The sequence below is a fragment of the Dermacentor albipictus genome, chromosome 2 (genome assembly GCF_038994185.2).
Source record: "Dermacentor albipictus isolate Rhodes 1998 colony chromosome 2, USDA_Dalb.pri_finalv2, whole genome shotgun sequence".
NCBI classification, from domain to species: Eukaryota; Metazoa; Arthropoda; class Arachnida; order Ixodida; family Ixodidae; genus Dermacentor; species Dermacentor albipictus.
The window spans coordinates 46735152-46754535 of NC_091822.1; the positions used below are offsets into that span (position 1 = coordinate 46735152).

Sequence of the window (19384 nt, forward strand, 5' to 3'; positions counted from 1 at the left end):
TTTTGGCCACATATTTCAATCCACGAATTATAGCCACCGGGTTCGCACTGCGTATTCGCTTGGAACGAATTCTCTGGACAGCACGAGTTCTGATATATTAATTTTCAAAGTGTCCATCGTAATGCATTGGTGTACCAGTTACTTGTGTGGTTCATTGCATAAAACAGCGGTTTCTAGAAACGTTCCTTATGCACATTTACTTTTTTTACTTATATAACTGTTTACATGTTTACAAAAGAGATGGGCATAGGCAGTACATGTAATGAGGAGGGAAGATGGTCATTAAGGGCTACGGACTCGATTCCAAGGGAAGGGAAGCGTAGCAAGGCGCGGCAGAAAGTTAGGTGGGCGGATGAGATAAAGAATTTTGCAGGGACGACATGGCCACAATTAGTACATGACCGGGGTAGTTGGAGAAGTATGCGAGAGGCCTTTGCTCTGCAGTGGGCGTAACCAGGCTGATGATGATGATGATCATGACTTTCCCCCTGCTATACCTGGACCAAGTGGTTCACGGAAGCAGATGAAGCCTGCACTAGAAGCTAGGCAGACATCTTTAACATTATAATGAAATAGTTTCTATCGTTTCCCTAGCTTTACCGTAGGAAGCAAATGCTTGTCCTTCTTTAGTGCACCCTCGCTTTTTATGTCTAGGCGTTCTAAGGAATTCTGATCAAGCTTCCAAAAGTGCTTTTATTTATCACAAATTGTTTCTTTTCTGATGTCATTTTCAACTGTTAGGTGGTTACTCATAGCCAATTTTTTTGCCATTACAGCCACGTAGATCACTGTCTCTGTGTCTCTAACCTCCCGTTTAATGTTATTTATTGTTATGTTTGCCATATTGTTTACTAAGACTGTCGTATATTTGGTGTTAAGCACCCTAGTTCTTTTCTTCCACTCGAGCCAACATTCTTCCGGTACAAATGCTTCAACACTCTCGCCAACCATTTAGTTTCTTTCATATTCTGCAGTAGTTCTTCAAAATCAGCTTTGTCCTCCGCTTCCCTCAATTCCAGACTCGTCGAGCCCATATCACACCGTACAGCATCATTTGTAGTCGTCCCTTGGGCACCCATTGGGAGGCGTCTCACTCGATTTTATTTGCCATCGAGTCCTCATAGCACCTCTGATTCAAGCGAACTACCGCATCCCTAAATCCAAGTCCAGGAACCATTCCAGCTTTCTCTATACTCCGGAGCACCTCGTACTTCTCTTATCTCCAAAGCGCTCTCTAATATATTATGGTCACCTTTCTTCTCTAAGACGGTTCCACCAATTCCAACAGCTCTACCGGAGCATTAGTTGTTCCATCGGACGCCATATCTTTGCAATTTAAATATTCGCACAATACTACATCGACAGAAGAAGAACTTCGGGCTCTTCAAGGTGCACTGAAGTACGTGCTCCAGCAGCCACCAAATAGTCGGACCATTTTCTGCGATTACAAAGAAGCCATAGAAACCCGATAGTTTACCCTACATCATGAGTTATATGAACAGCTAGCGTACGAAATAAGGCACACTCATCATGAAACGCTCGAGAAAGGCAAGGACATGTAGTTAAATGGTTATCAAGGCATAGCGGCATTGTAGGCAACGACAGCGCAGATGAAGCTGCGCGTTCGGCTGATCAAACACATCAGTCGGCTCTTGTACCGCTTTCAAGAAATGATAGTGCGCGACCACTTCAATCACTTCCTCACCACACAATACTTCTACGATGGAATTCACCGGGTTTCAGCAACTCATGCTTGCACTGTCTTGACCCTAATTTCCGACTTCGCTTGTCGCCTGGACTCTCCTGCCGGGAAACAACTTTACTGTGTCGCATGTGGTTGGGTGTCGCATTTACAAATTCCTAGTCATTCCTGATAGGAATGGCCAACAGTGCGGCATGTAATTTGTGTGGGTGTGATGAGACTCTACAGCGCCATCTGTGTCACTGTTCATCCTTTTACACTCAACGACATATTTTACAAACGAAACTCAACCTGGTAGATAATAAAGCGCTCTTAAATAAAAAGATCCTTGGACCATGGCCTATGCATTCTTGCATGCAAAAGGCCACAAACAAGCACTTCTGCGCTTCATGACGGACACTGGATTGTATGAACGTGTGTGACAGTGGATATCCGTCTGCGACTTACGGGGAATCCGTGACTATTATTTTTCTTTTCGGTCTTTATCTGTTCCTCCCTTTTCCCCCTCCCCAAGTGTAGGGTAGCCCGTCGGTCACGTCCATGGTTAACCTCCCAACCTTTCCCTCTTCGGATCTCTCCCTCCCTGTCTCTCTGAGCGACTTCTCCCTAAGCGATTCTGACGCAAACTCTCAGCGAGGCCTCCAAAATGTAGGGCGCACCGCTGCGTGCTAACGCTAATAAACGCGTCAAGCTACAATCTGGCTCCTCTCTCGCGCTTCTTTGTGCACACTCTAGTCTAGCTACTGGCGTAAGGTGCAAGGTAGGCCTGACACTCTGTGGTCTAGATAAAGCATCTCAAAGCCGCGGCCATGCCCAGGCCCATTCAGTGATGAGCCTAGGTGAGAGCTCGAAACAGATTTGGGCGTTATGCATATATCCGAGGCACTCTGTGCAATACTCCAGTGACAAATGAAAGAACTGTGCCCTAATTACGTGAGCTGAAAATTAGCTTTTCATTATTTTTTTATTTTATTCTGTTTGTAAAAAGCGACAAAATTCTTTTTGATGCTACAGAACCAGGCTTTGTTTTTGCCAAAGACAATGATATACCACAAACCATTCTTGATCTGGACTGACGGTTGTTGTGCTTTGCGATTGCAGTATTTTATCGTTTTCAATAGAATATTTTTCTTATATAGTGGCCATTGCCCGTTTCTTTTTATTTCTTGAGTCACAATAACCACTAATATATGGTCCCCACAATAGATACATATATAGCTTTTTCGTTAACGGTTTTCGCAGTGTTTTTGGTGAGACTCAAACTTATGCACGAAAATTGCTTCACATAGGCTCAGATATATTGGTATGGAAGCGCTTTCTGACCATCTTTTTTCGTGCCCAGCTAAGAATGTTCCCATTCAACATTTCTTCTCCTGCATCTGCTTTGAGGTTGCACCTTCACGCAGGGTATGTGCCCGGGATGGCTAGCTATGCATTTCCTTCCGCCTGTGTGAGCAGACGAATCACCCTCGCGCTTAGCTTAGTAGTCGCTGCCGGAGTCAGAAGAGCGTTCTGGTTTTCACAGCTGCCATTAGTGGTTTGCAATCACAGATTAGCGTAATCTTTTCAAGTAAGCTCCAGACGTGCTATATCGGTAAAAGTTGTTCACAACGTTTCATTGCCACTGCTTGTAGATTTAGAACAAACAACCATAGCAATGACAGTTTTAAAGGGCCCCTCACCAGGCTACATGGCAAATTTTCGGTACAAGCTGGAAGTTGTTACGTGCTCTGTAGGAAGCCTTCTACTGCAAGAAGTGTTCATATTGTTTCTCTTATAGCTGATATTCAAATATTTCAGTGCCGCGAACCCACGTTTTGAGGAGGCGAGCGTCATTCTCAACATTCACTCGGTACAACATACCTCGTCTAGCCACCGCAAGCGAAATTCCTTCCTCGCGTTCCTCCATATCGAAGCTGGAGTTGGATCGCGTGACGCATACGTCATGGGCCCTGCCGTCCTTTCTTTTTCTTTTGCTTTCTTGAAGCGCGGCGCACTTCCTCTGATGTTCTCGCGCGCGAGCTCTCTCATTTCGCAGAGCGCACAATTTTGGTGCTGTGTACAAAAACACCCAACTAGCGGAACTAGTGCTACAAGAACTCTGACGTAGACGCAAGCGGATCAGAGAGCGCGATCGCGTGCTGGAACACGCTTATACAATACATGCACATTACATGGTTATTCTACAAATTTACATAGTTTCCTCGTTCGCACGTGCTACTAAAAGACGGGACAACAAGTAGACGAAGCCGAAGTACATTCCTCTTGCGACGGTGCGAATTGAAACAGAAGACGCAGGCATTAATTTCCCTAATATTTATTTAGTCTATTGAAGCAACACCTTACTCTAATAACATATGTTGGATTGAATAATTCTGGCAGTCATGGGTCACTATGGGTGACGCCACAGCATATACTTGTACAGGTCGATCGACTGCTAGAGGGAACACGCGAGCGCGAGGCTCATGCTCGCGCAGCGCCATGTGCAGAACATGGCGACAAACAAGCGCATGCGTGCCACAGAGCAGGGCTGGTGCATACCGTGCGTCGTCTGCTACCCTACCCACCATCGCTTCAGCTGTGCGCGCCGTGCGCCTGGGTGACCACAGGTCTTCAGTCGCGGATGCGATGAACGGGATCTAGAGGAGCAAAGTGACGCTTCATTTGCCAGCTGTGCAGATGCTAAGAACATGGAAGTTGTCGAACTTAAAGAACATTATAGGCGACATGAAGCGCTGCTTTACAGCGAAGCTGTCTTAGGCTAGTTTACAGTGTTTCGTGATGTGCATAAGCGAAAAACAATGGCGGCGTCTATAGCGTTAAAATAGTTTAAGCATAAGGCAAAACCGTATCAGCGTGCGCCCTAGCTACGTTTGAGGACAGATGTGTCAAAACTGCTTATGTATGATGGTTTGATGCTTTGCGATCTACGAAAACAGTGACGGCGCGGCCATGGCACCCTACGCCTTACCGACGACGCGTGTGAGCCTTGCTGTGGAATGTCCTGACGCGTGCGCCGTACAGAATGGGGACGGAATCGTTGTCGGCCCCATGTACGCTAATCCCAGAACGTCAAAGAGGAATCTTGAAGACATTATGATTGACGCATTTAGGTGGTTCTTGACGGCGGACCCCAATCCCATGGTCACTGTGGATGAGTTTAACGTCGATGTGTTTCGTCCCGACGGATAGTGGTTCTTGGCGTTTCTCTTGGAAAGGATCAGCCTTCAATGTTGGACCAATACAAATGATGCCACGACAAGTCATCGGTCGTGCAGATACCTTACGTTCACTAAGAACATCTCCAGTGTTCGCACAGAGCCCATGACCGCCTTTCATAGGGATTTCAAAGCCATAGTTACTGCGGTCACAAAGTAAAAGCAAATACAAAAACACAACGTGCAAATTTGTGTTGTATTATTTTGTTGTTTTGTTTTATTTTCTTTATAATTATACACACCTACGCTCGTCATCCACATTCGCAGAGTGGAATAGCTGTCCATGTTTTAAGAAAGAAGATTCGCACTCGGACGTTATCGTATAACAGATAGAAACACATTTCCTTCGTCATTGGAGTGTGACGATTGACAAAGCGAAATGTGCACGGGTCACTCCGCAGTTTCTTTTCGGCTCTGTTGCGCACGGCGTGTTTCAGTGATGTCCATCTAGAACGCGCTTAGTCTGTCGAGTTGCTGGTAGATACGAAATGCTATGTAAAGCTACCGTTGGTGAACCAGGGAATGTGAAAAGGTGTAGAGTCATTCGAAAGATTGCTCTTTTCTTCCAACATGACAGTGAGCGAGTGACGATAACGTATATAAGTCAATATACACAGAAGGGTTTGCAGCTACCGATTCTGTTCTGAATATCTTCCCGTCCGCAAAATGCTGGTGCAAGACGCAGCACAGCGACGATATTTGACGTGTCCAAAAATACTGTTCTCCAACCCATAGTTCCATCGTTACATATTCGCCGTCTACTCCACTGCGGTACAAGTAAGTGTACTTATGTGTTTACTCCGTCTCACATATCAAGCTTTTCTGGACACGTACAGACTAGCGACCCAGTTGGCCCTGGCTCGCGCATTTTCAATGGAACTAGTGAATTTTTCGCGAATTTATAAAAGTGCAGGTCGATTATTGAAAAAAGGCAGGCGACAGAGATATTCTAGAGGACAATCCACAGAGACAAATGCAGTGATCACGCTGTGGAAACTTACAACTTTGTTCCCACAGTGGTTAAAGATTCTGCAACGGAAGCCTATAGAAGTAACAAAAAAAAATGTGCTCGATTTTTCAGAAAAATGTATTTGCTGTGGTAAAACCATGGCTAGTATCATAATAGCCGCTACATAGTAAGTAGTCCAGTGCCTCAGCTTTCGAATGCTGCCTATGTCTATTATGTACACATGCGTAACGCTGTTTCCAAAAGCAATTTTTGATACACAGTCGCGAAAATTCACGTGGTATTTTTAAAACCCCGAGCATATCAGTCCGGATGCGTTGAAAGCCGTGGCTGTGTTGTTTAATAGCTGGCATCTGTCTTTCCGCGTCATGCTGGCAGCGCTTCGATGCTGTCCTGCGGGATATTTCTTCAATGCCATGTAGAACTTAGTTCGACAGTCTCCCACGAGATGGCAGAAACACAAAACTGAAGATGCCTCTTTTTTTTTCTCAGAAGTGCTCTTCAAATATTACATTTCCTATTATTTCCTAAAAAGTAGCAATGGGTTGCTTATTTGTTATCATCGCTTTGATAATGAGATTTTATTCCTTTGTTAACATAACTACATGCATGCACATGTCTTTGTGTTTCGTAAAAACAAAGAACCTTTGTGCCCTGTAGTATAAATGCACCTAAAACACAAACGGGCCCCTGAAATTATAGAGGTTGTATAGTTATGACAGAGAAAGCAAATAAACTGTTTTTGCATAAAAAAACACAAAGTGTTGCTTTTATAGCGTAAGCATTCTTTCAAGAGTGCTCCAGCAAGATCTGTCCGTCACGCAAAAAATGTAATGCCTTGTACCTGCACAATCATGCGTAATTAGTGGAGTTATGACGTTGAAACATTATAATACCGTAAATGTAGACGACTGGTAGCTTTATAAGCAATGAGAAACAACTGAATAAAAATAAATTGATGAGAGAGAACACCCTTAGGGATACACTGGGCTACAGAGAAACTGATTGGGGAAGCCTATACTAGGGATTGGTCAATTCAAATTTGGGGATGGGCCTACTTGTAAATCAGGGATGGGCCAACTTCAAATATGGGGTGGACCAACATAAACTGAGGGGTAGACCGACTGCAGTTTGGGGGTGGGAAACATCGAAGTTAGGAATGGCCTAACTGAAATTTGAAGTTGGCTGAACCGAAACTTTCCGCTGGGCTAACTGAAATTTGGGGTTCGGCTTACTTCAAAATTGGGGTTGGGCACACTGAAATTTTGGGGTGGGCCAACTGAAATTTAGCGGTGTCATACTTAGACAACTCCAGTAGAGTATCTACCTACGGCTTCGGGTGTCAAGGGGGGGGGGGCGCAGGCAAGCAATGGGCAGAAATGACAAATTCGTGCTGGCATACCTTTCTCTACAGAACTCATGGGATTTTAAAGAGGGATCGCTGTCTAATAGAAAAAAAAACTTCATTGTGCTTTACTGCTCAAATTAGGTTTCCTTTCCTTGAAGACCAACTGAATCACAATTTCAGGCAGAAAAAGTGGTCTTGTTTCGGAAGGCATAGGAAAAACATTCATGCAAAATATTGCGCTTGAACGTCCTTCACACGCTGAAATGACGCGGAACTCAGATTATTTAGAATTAGGTAGCTCAAAACATTGGAAATGCCTTTGATGCTTGTGCCTTATGCGCTAACTATGGTGGGCACACGCCATTTCCTTGTGAGATACAAGCGTGCTGTATGAAAAAAACAACAAGATCAGGCAATTACCAGCTCCGCATCTGTGACAATATTGCTATGATGGCACATGCGCTAGTCGTTCATAATCAACTTTGTCGGAGTAAACTATCATTACAGCTAGATTTTATATGGGATTTAAAGCACCATTTGCTTTTGAGTACATCGAAGCGATCTCGACACCTCAGGCTGGATGGTGTGAGAGATGCAGCTGTCTGGAGACACGCACGCACTTGCGAACGTTTTCCGCAGGCGCCCAGATGTAGGTAACCCTTAGCTGGCATTGGAAACGAAGCTTTTTTTCCTGTTTCCTCTCATGACTAGTGAGCTGTACAATCAGCTGTTTAAAATTCAGTATGCGACTTAGAAAAAGAAAATGAGCATTCGTACTGCGTTCTTCTGAGCGGTGCACCTAAGACTCGGCTGTCCTCAATGCGCACACAGCATTGAGGATTAACATGTGCTGTTCCTCGTAAGGTGCATTTTTTTAGGAGGTGGCAGTACATGACGGTGGGCAGCCATTATATATTTACGCTGTTGCGTTGCGCGAGTGCTAAACCTAGACCCCTGGATCTTCTGGATAAACTGGTAGCCGTGGAATAGTATTCGAGAGATCAGACTCCTTGTGGTTACCGGGTGCGTCTCGATTAGCTGAATGTGGAGCAGTAAACTGAGGGCTCCAGTAAAACATGGACAATTTAGTCTTATTTAAAAATGGTCGTCACCGGCATATATTGGCAGGTGGAGTATCCGGACCGCAATGCGGTATCCCTCTTCAGACTTTTCACGGCGAATCGGCACTCCGCCCGCGTTATCAACACGACCAGCCGGCCATGAACGGTGTTGGACAAAAGTGGCACAGAATCGAAAGGAAGGCATTGCTATAAAAATGGTGTGGCAGTGGAAATGACGAGAAGTACTGATATTGTACACTAACACTCTAGCGCTGCATCACGCTCCACGCTGACACCATCATATTTTTTTTGTCGGTAGCGCGCATACTGAGCATTAGTGAGGTGGTTATAGGTGTGCGTGTCATAATGAAACACTTTCTTCGCCCCTTTGCAAAACAGTGTCATCTAGTTTGGGGCCTCCTCATCAAAACATAAAATTTTTACAGAAATGAGAACCGAATCTTTTAGCTTATAGCCAGGTGCTCTACCGATGGAGTCGTATACGCAGGCATACACAGAGCCAATAGTTCTAAACGTTATACCTTGCGCAGACGATTGCCCCTGTGAATGGAATCGACACCATTTTCTCTCTCGTTTTAAATGTAACACCACTTATTCAATTCGTAGCATCTATGACACAGGGAAGGTATGACTAAATGCAGCCCATCAGCGCCTATACAATTCTAAAGCCATTGTTTTTCAGTAATTTCGAGCACTATCGTCGGTGTTTGCTCGAAGCATGACGACATCCCAGATGTTGCAGCGGAGCGATCCTACAAGAGTTCTGTAAAAATTAACGTACGACTGGTGCCTTCGCCAAGGAAAATTATTCAGGGCTAATTGGCCAAGAAGTAAAATCTAATATTTGCACTAATAATCTCATTCATTGTTTCCTCGGCACTCTCATGGTAGGTGGCACTTCAGTGCGGTTATTCAGAGTTTCTACCATATTCGACGCAGTTCTTGATAGAACAACCTTATTTTATTTAGACGCGCCTTCCGTTCTTGTTGACACGGGCAATAACGAGTACACGGGGAAAAAAACAAAACTGTATATTACAATATCAACAGGCGGCTGCTATAGCAAAAGGTCTGACATCATCTCACTCGGCATGTCCTGTCTTCTTTCCCTTCGTGGAGGGAAGCGGTCTATTAATGACATGTTCATATACGCGATACCTGCCCAGGGACTGAAAGAAGCGTCTGTGATGCCTTAGGAGAGCATGCTTTGACCTTGCGTTGTATGGCCAGGCGTTGGAAATGGCACATACGCCATCGTCGCCGTCTGATAGGAATAGCATGTCCTGTATATATTCGATGAAGTCGAAGATATCCATGTAGGTTGCAAGGAGGTTGTGGAGTTCCGCGGCTTGACAGGTCGGAAGGTCAGGGGCAATCATTTTGCTAATATCTTCGAGGACTGTACGCGCCGGGCCGGTTGCGAGAAAAGACGACCAAGTTTCATAATGTAATGCCGTGATATCTCATGCATCAAGCGCTGATAGGTCGACCACTGAGATATATCGAGGAGAGCCTAGTTTCTGAAGTTGAGGAGCGGGAGCTGGACGTGGTTGTCTACGACAGTCACGATTATGTGGGGCAACGCAATATATCACGTCAGCAGCACGTCAATTAGTGTAGATACTAGGTAGTCGTCGTCGAGGACTGGTTATGCCGTCGTCATGGGAACGCATGTGGCGGCTTGCGGTGACAACCGGATGTACTCGGTAGCGCAGGAGCGGTGTGATGGTAAATGTGAAGCACCACCAAGCTGTAGAAACTGCAGTTGAAGGACGCCGGTTGCACAGCCAATGAGGGCGGCATGTGCCGACAAGATATTGAGTCCGAGAATGTCATCGTCGGGGCATCGATCAATGACAGTAAACACAGCGGCGATGCTGATATGCGCTGTGCACATTACCATGATTGGGGGACTTCGACCATCGGTAATGTGAATAATACCACTAGTGGCGGGGGTAAGTACTTTCTTGAGGCAGCGACGAACTTAATTATTCATCACGGAGATTTATGCTCCAGTATCGACAAGTGCGGGAGCAGTTAGGCCGTCAACGTCGATCAAGCTTCGTTTTATCGGCAATACGATGAGAGGATTGGATGTGGAAGTTGAAGATGTGGCGTCACCTCTAAGACATGTATCTTTTAGTTTCCTTGTCGTAAGTTCAGCAGCTATGCCGGGCGTAGTTGTAGAGGGAAAGGAGACGATGGAAGACACGTTGGCGGTGAACAGGACTGCTGATATCGTGGCAACGGAGTGCAGCTGTGCGGCGTAGGGGCGGCATCGACGTTGTACAGCTCAAAAAGCTGAAAACCACAATAGCTATCAATGTTGTAAGGCTGAGTGGGCTGAAGACGGCGGTAGTTGCCGGTGCGGCTAGCAGTGTCGTCACGGGTGAACGATGACACCCAACGGTTGTTCCAATGGCGCGCGACCTCACCGATTTAAAACAAATTAGCCGATCAGCCGGCCGCAATTCAGCTGGATCCCGAGAACGAGGATACAACCGTTGTTTTCGGGCCGGCGACCTAGGGCGAAAGCCAGGTGTCCGAGAATGAGCAATGGTGCGGACGGCAAAACCTAAGCTGCCGAGTTCCTCCTGCACAATGGACTGGACCAGAAAAGCGGCCGGCACGTGAAAATCGCCGTCACCGGTGTTGGTGAGAACAGCAGCAGTGATTTCTGTTCCCGAACGGACGGTTGTGGAAGTTCCCATGGCAGCGACGAGAGACCTGTTCGTCTTCGCATGATTACGTCGGAGCAGTGTTCAGTAGCTGAGTGAAGGTCCTTGCAATACGTCGGCTTTCGACCTGCTCAAAACGCTGGCATTCTTCAATAATTTCGTCGATGGTCTCAGACTTTCTGCACAATAACAGGTTGAACGCATCGTCTGCGATTCCCTTCAACACATGACAAACCGTGTCCGGCTTCATCATGTCACTGTCTATTTAACGGCAGAGATACAAGACGTCCTGAATGTGGAATGTGTATGGTTCAGTGAACGTCTGAGCGCGGATGGGTAGCTCTTTCCTTGTGGCTGCCTTTCGATCCATGGGCTTTCGAAACAAAGCCCTAAGATTTTATTTGAAAATGAGCGTTCGGTCCCCACGATTGATCTCACTGATGCGTTCATAATTCGCAATCCAATCTTAGACGTCAACTTCAAGCGTACCGCAGAACGTCCTTAGGTCGTTAGGATATGTAAGGACGATCGTTCACGTTGTTATCGTAGCTGGTGGAGACGTCCTTCCGGCTGGCGCAGGCGTGGTCGCGGTCTCGTCTGTCATCATGATAACCCGGACTTGACGACCATTGCGGAGCTCCGCTATATAGCTATTCTGGTACCCTGTAGCTCCCCGAATCGTCACGGGGATTCACGAGTACACGGGGAAGAGACGAAACCGTATATTACAATATTTACAGGCCGCTGCTACCGCCAAATGGCTGACAGCACCACACGCGGGATGTCCCTTTTATTTTTTTCTCTTCGCGGTGCGAAGCGGTCTTTTAACCTCATGGTCATAGGCGATGCCTCGTAAAATTATTCATGACATACCGCCACGCAATAGAACTCTGAGCACTCGAAATAACTGCGTCAGGTGTAAGAGAAATCCCGCCTTCAGCTTACCCCGCAGTTCATCATATTCTATGAAAACACGCTGACCAATGACGCTTCCTCTTTGACTTCTGTCATGCACCTTATAAAAGGCGAGATGAATGCGTTCGCCTTGGAACAAATGTTTTATTACTTCGAATTTTATTTGACCTTCATTAACTTAGCTTCTCAGCCTAGAGTATGACTCTGTACTGCGTTATCAAAATAATACTTTACTCATAACCAGTGACGTCTCTTTGAAGGTGTGGCTACATGTGCCGATCAGCGTCTGAGTTTGTTTCGCACGTATATTGAGATTGTTCGCGTTTAAGGGTGCGGGGAATTGCGCTTTTCCTGATAGACACACTGATGTAGCATGCGGAATCCGGACATTTCAATTTAGCTACTGAGATCCAAATGTTGAGTGAATTAGCTAAAAAGTTTGTAACGTGAATTTATTTTATTAGCCCTATAATTAACATGCTTTATCTTGCCTCTGATGTCCGCCACCACATAAACAGCGGTCCAGAAGAAAGGAAAGTATAATTGGCGGGGAAGGGCGATAACTACGGTGAATGTAGTTTAATGTTTCTAGTAGGAAAATTTATTTGTGTGAAACCTAATAAGGTCGAAGCGGATATCATGTATCTCCTGTTTAATTTGCTATCAGTGCCAAGCGATGAAGACCAACCTAAGGCACATCGCAATGATATCACTGAGATTGAAAGCACCACATTTATGATGTATGGAAAACAAAGCAAACGTTTCGCGTAAGCTGGCAAGAACACATTCTGCCTGAATATATGCAAAAAAACGTGTCATTCTTGGTTGCCGTATAGAATATAAATAGTGTTAAGAAGTTAATAGTGTAAATAGAAGTTAAGAATATAAATAGTGGTCCCGTGCCACTTGGGATATTTATTATATACTGTAAAGCTTCGTACAAGCGCTTCAAAACGTTGTACGTATGACTTTTCTGTGCTACTAGAACTAGTGCTACTGAAATGTTCGTTCTCATCCTGCAAGGTTGGCCAAGCGTGCGTTTTTTTTTTCTTTTTTGTCATGCAATGTCAGCCGCAGAATGAAGCCACCATTCATGCTCAACATACTAATTGCAGATAACGCCAGTAGCTCAGCAAGCGCATCGTAGACAAGGGAAAGGGCGCTACCTGCTCACTTTATGGCTTGTCGTTGTGCTGGTTTGTGATGGGCGTTGATTTTGAATCGAGAAACGCTATTATGATTTCTCTGCCCGTGTTATACTGTGTGATTTTTAATGTGAGAAAATGTAAAATTGCCTGTTGTAAATAGCACAGAACTACTCAACGAGCATGATTATTCAAAAAGATGGACATTATTACTGTGTAAATCAAAACTGCCTAATTTCTTAGTAACAAAATGACAACGTTCTACTTTTTCACTAATTACTTTAGCTCACGTATGACAATGTACTAATTAAAGCCCATTTCACTTTCCTTCATATGAGCGATAAACGTTATAAAGTAACTTTATTACACAATCTGAAATAGCACGTCCCAAAGTAATACATCATACGTCGGTAGCGTAGTGGTTAGTTGATCTAGCTGCAGTTACATGTATTTAAATTCCGGTGATGGTGGTTGTAAAGAAAGCTTTCTGTGCTCTCTGGGGACGGTGAAGGTCAGACTAGGGCGCCGGCCTGACGACAACGATCGTAGTCAATCCAGGTCTCTGAATTCTTCCTGCTATTCACAGCGTGTTTGCAGGAAGTAGTCAGAGACCAAGATTGGGAAGAATTGGGGATAAGAGGTAATGGAGAATACCTTCGTAACTTGCGATTCGCTGATGATATTGCCTTGCTTAGTAACTCAGGGGACCAAGCGCAATGCATGCTCACTGACCTGGAGAGGCAAAGCAGAAGGGTGGGTCTAAAAAGTAATCTGCAGAAAACTAATGTTTAACAGTCTCGAAAGAGAAAAGCAGTTTACAATAGGTAGCGAGGCACTTGAAGTGGTAAATGAATACATCTACATAGGGCAGGTTGTGACCGCGGATCTGGATCATGAGAATGAAATAATCAGAAGCATGAGAATGGGCTGGGGTGCCTTTGGCAGGCATACTCAGATCATGAACAGCAGGTTGCCATTATCCCTCAAGAGAAAAGTGTATAACAGCGGTGTCTTACCAGTACTCACGTACAGGGCAGAAACCTGGAGGCTTACGAAAAGGGTTCTACTTAAGCTGAGGATGACGCAACGAGCTATGGAAAGAAGAATGATAGGTGTAACGTTAGTGATGAACGTGTAATGATAGGCGTAACGATAGGTCTAAGGGAGGGGAAGCGTAGCAGGGGGCGGCAGAAGGTTAGATGGGCGGATGAGATAAAGAAGTTTGCAGGGACGACATAGCCACAATTAGTACATGACCGGGGTAGTTGGAGAAGTATGGGAGAGGCCTTTGCCCTGCAGTGAGCGTAACCAGGCTGATGACGATGATGATGAAGAAGCCACGAAACACTGACACCAAGTACAACACAAGGGAAATTACTTGTGCTTAATAATTCAAATAAAGAAACTATAAAAAATGGAAATCAAGTGGATGAAAAAACAACTTGCCGCAGGTGGCAACTGAACCAACCAGCTTCGCGTTTCGCGGGTTCGGTTCCCACCTGCGGCAAGTTATTTTTTCAACCACTTTAATTTCCAATAATTTATCATTTCATTATTTCATTTATTAAGCACAAGTAATTTGCCCTATGTTGTCCTTGGTGTCAGTGTTTGTTGGCTTCTTATGATATGACTAATAAAAATCGGGCCCCTCGGTTAACCCCCTTTCTTCTCGTTTACCAGTTAGATATAGAATTTAGATCTGACTGGAGAATGTTAACATCGTGATTACTAACTGTTTCACTGAACATTACGCAGTCATCAGGGAAAACATTAATATTAGAAGGAACTAAAGAAGGAAGGTCGTTATTGAAAATTTGAAAAAGAAGAGGGCCTAATACGGATCCTTGTGGGACTCAAGATTGAACAGGACATTGGTTAGAGGAAAGTTTGTTGGCTACAACAAATTAGGAACAATCTAAACGGAAATCTTTGATCTACAAAAGAAGACTGCTATCAATATTAGGTGGACTAAGTTTATGAAAAGAAGTATGTGGGACACTTTGTCGAAGGCTTTAGAAAAATCTATGTAAATACAGTGAGCTAACGAAGAACGATCAAGAATGCGGTGTAGTTTATGAGTAAATGGTATGAGCAGCGTTTCACACGAAAATGATTTCCGTGAGCCATGTTGAGCTGGTAAGAAAAAGGAGTTCGATTCAAGAAAGGCGTCAATTGAGCCTGCCTGCCTGCCTGCCTGCCTTCCTGCCTACCTGTCTGTCTGTCCGTTCATCCGCCCGTCCATCCGTCCGTCCGTTAGTCAGTCCGTCCGTCCGTCCGTCTGTCTGTCTGTCTGTCTGTCTGTCTGTCCGTCTGTCCGTCTGTCCTTCTGTCTGTCTGTCTGTCTATCTGTCTGTCTGTCTGTCTGTCTGTCTGTCTGTCTGTCTGTCTGTCTGTCTGTCTGTCTGTCTGTCTGTGTGTCTGTCCATCTGTCCTTCTGTCTGTCTGTCTGTCTGTCTGTCTGTCTGTCTGTGTGTCTGTCCTTCTGTCTGTGTGTGTGTGTCTGTCCTTCTGTCTGTCTGTCTGTCTGTCTGTCTGTCTGTCTGTCTGTATGTCTGTCTGTCTGTCTGTCTGTCTGTCTGTCTGTCTGTCTGTCTGTCTGTCTGTCTGTCTGTCTGTCTGTCTGTCTGTCTGTCTGTCTGTCTGTCTGTCTGTCCGTCTGTCCTTCTGTCTGTCTGTCCGTCTGTCTGTGTGTCTGTCCGTCTGTCTGTGTGTTTGTGTCTGTCTGTCTGTCTGTCTGTCTGTGTGTCTGTCCGTCTGTCCTTCTGTCTGTCTGTCTGTCTGTCTGTCTGTCTGTCTGTCTGTCTGTCTGTCTGTCTGTCTGTCTGTCTGTCCGTCTGTCCTTCTGTCTGTCTGTCTGTCTGTCTGTCTGTCTGTCTGTCTGTCTGTCTGTCTGTCTGTCTGTCTGTCTGTCTGTCTGTCTGTCTTACGCCGACAATTTGGCCCAAGTCGTATAGCTGCTTTGGCCACTACGTATGTATTCTTGGTAGTCATGCCGTCGTGGTTGTTGCATTGTCGTCATCCTAGCTTCGTGACCTTACACTCGTAGTGCCGTCGTCATCACGCCTTCTACCTCAACACAGTGACAGAAGCTGGCCAAGCAGGTTTTAAAATTATAAACCTTCAATCTTGCAGTGTAAAATTATTTAACGGATGCTGTAAACGGTATGGGCAACCAAGATTCAAACATCGCGCCCCGGTGGCAGCACCGCAAAACATAGCCTACCGAGGGGAAATACTGGTTTTTAGGAGCAAATGCCGCGTTTCTGCGCCACCAAATTGGTGCCTTACAATGTGGTGCGTGTCTACTGCCTTGAACCTGACTAGGCACTGGCCTGCTAGAACGTAGGGCCGCATGCCAAGCTGGGCGCATCGGCGCGAAGCAAGACTTTATAAAAGCGTGTGTCTGCAATGACTCAAATTATTGCAACATTTTCGGAGCCTTCCTGCTGCATGGGGTCAGCAAATTTTATTTTTATGTTGAAAATATTGCAGGGCCTCTTGGACAGTGCTGGTTCCTCCTTACCATATGCCTGTAAACTCAGCCAAAAAGGCAGGAACCTTCCTTATTGTGAGCCCAACGGCGACATGTTTGCACTGCCATCTATCACACGCTAATACCAGGTGTAAGTAAGTGCCTGGACTGCGAGATTATAATAAATTGTGATTGCTTTTTCACAGGTCATGATTCCGTGCAACCAGACCTGCGAAGAGAAAGGACATTTGCCAAATGGAACGGTTTGTTTTGTAAGTAGACTAGTTTTTTCAACATCGAAAAATCTGTCTTCAATACCTTCCTTTTTACTATGTCTGCTATCACTTTAGTCGGCAGCGAATGTTGCACTTAATATTTTATTCAAGAAGCATGGTTGCCTTCACGAATTTTTTAATCGTTTATTAGATGGGCAGTGCAAGTGATGGGCAGACTGGAGCCTTCGAAAATATGGGCTATTCAACCATTCAGCTTTTCTGAAGAATTGGTCATCACGTAATCCATCCATGAACTATAACGAATGCGCCTGCGCCTCAGCCTTTTCCTATGCTGTAGTGATTTTTAAGTAACAAACGTAAGATTTCTCCTGAGGTTCTGCAAGTACTATTTACACTTACGACAGGTCGAGTGTCATGCGCTTGGTCATCGCTTTCGCTGCATGGTTGTTAGGTAGATTATATGGATTATCATTGTGAGTGAGTTGGCGCCTCCCCACCTCCTTCCTGCCTGTCTTGCGATTTTCGTAAAACTATTCACTTGATTGTCAGCACTGCTTGAGTCTCTTCTTTATTATGGTGCTTGTTGCGCTTTCATCAAGGGTAGTACAATATTAAATAATGAAGCGATTTCCTGCAACTTTAGATAAGCGCATACTCAATCAACGAGGGCAACGGCCACTTGTCAGACAAGAAACTTAATTGCAGATATTGCTAAACGCAAGCGTGTTCGATTAGAAAGAAAAAGTACTAATACTTAGGCTCTGTTTCAGACTGAAGGGTTCCGATATTTCGGTCAGCGAAGATTTTTCTCTGGCGGTACGCAACATAAGAAATATACTTTGGGATAGTTACAAACTTAATCAAGAACAGCATAAAAATATCAGACTCGTCTACGTTAAGATCAAAAGTAAATGATGATCTCTGCATGGACGAATAAACGAGAAATTGTGACTAAAAAAGTGTCTCCTCGAAGAGCCGAACGGCAACCTGCTAAACTCAGAAAAAAAACTAATTACCCTGAAGTGCAACTTGGCTCTCATAACTTGTCTTGACCCACAATATATTCTCTCCAGGCTATATAGTTCTTTGTGAGGATAGATGGACACGTGGTGGTGGCGTCGCGATATTAGTAAAATATCCCATTCAGACCACACCCTTACTCAATATTATCAGCGCAGATACATTTCTTTGTAGGATCCCGATCGGCGTATACTCTTTTTATGTTGGCACAGTGTACAGAGCAGGGTTCCAGATCAGAGCCATGACATATCTTAGCTGATTTCAAGAACCATCACCTTCAAGGGGGTAAAAAGGTTGTCCTTACGGGGGATCACACTCTGCCAGGTATAAAATGGGAATCGTAGGATCCTGGTGTTGTCGACAAAGACAGTGCGGAGGATATACTTGATAGGGCTTGCATTAATGGCTTAAAGCAAACCATTCAGCAACCAACACCTGTCACATCGATGAGCAGCACGATTCTAGATGTAACGTTTGACAGTGAAAATATTCCTGTAGAACGATTAGCAACGGAAGTTATTGACGCAATTCTTTACCACAAGACAACCAAATGTCTGTCACTGCCGTCGTCAGCACGATGAGAAAAATTCATCACAAAAATATATTATTGGAAAAACGCTAATGATGTCAGTATTGTTCACCTTTTTGATTATCACTGCCCCTAATTTTCTTGCCTTTTATGCGAAGCATATTACGAGAGCTCAACCCAGCTCCTCAGGCGCGGCGGTGTCGCCTTCAATACCACGTGACACCGTGACGTCACGACAGAGGAGAAACGGGGCTCCAACTCGCGCCGTCGCTCGCGGCGTCGCGGCGGTATATAAGCAGCTGCGCTTGCCTCTGCTAGACACTCACGAGGTGAGATGCCTTCTGGAAACAGAGCTGCTCGTTGGAATGAGAAGCGAAGGTTGGGGCGTGCTACAGAGACTGTTTCTAGGTGGCTTTGGCTCAACTCTTGCAAGATGGGCTGGGTGGGAATCGAACCAGGGTCTCCGGAGTGTGAGACGGAGACGCTACCACTGAGCCACGAGTACGGTGCTTCAAAACGGTACAAAAGCGCCTCTAGTGAATGCGGTGTTGCCTTAGAAACGAGCTGTTTCTAAGGCTCAGGCGTGCGTCGCTTGCTCAGGCGCACATTTCGTTGCCGCGCCGAACGCTGCGTTGCTCGACGCTCACCGCGTCCAATGCGGGGCGCGTAGTCGCTGCGCCGTAGACCATTGTCTTACACCCCTTGGCGGGTCGACGGGAACGCTGTCGCGTTCCACTCTTGAAGGCGAAGCTGAGTAACGCATGAGTTGTTTCTTCATCTAGCCGAACCAAATATAGCCAAGCAACAGCAGTTCACCAGGCTAAACAGTGGTTCAACAACTAAAATAAAGGCTAGTATGCTCCGCATCCTGGGCTTAACCTTAGCTAAGCTACAGCCATTTTTTTTTCATGAAGCTTTGTTACACTAGATGAATTACGGGCGAATAAGAAAACCTATGCAATGCATTGTTTATCAGTCTCTGTACACTTGAAAAAAAGGAAAGTACGTAAAGGATACCCTTGGATTACAAGGCAAATAATACATTTGAAACTTAAAATGTGAAGGCTGAGGA

The 19384-nt window shown here is 45.2% G+C and overlaps 1 long non-coding RNA gene across 1 annotated transcript in view; it reads left to right on the top strand.

Moving 5' to 3' along the window:
• The window catches only part of LOC135917383 (uncharacterized), an 84846-nt gene that overhangs the window by 58733 nt on the left and 6729 nt on the right, over nucleotides 1-19384 (top strand). Inside the window, exon 4 of the long non-coding RNA XR_010569256.1 lies at nucleotides 16734-16799. This is a non-coding gene — a long non-coding RNA (uncharacterized lncRNA). The remainder of the gene's footprint in view (nucleotides 1-16733; nucleotides 16800-19384) is intronic.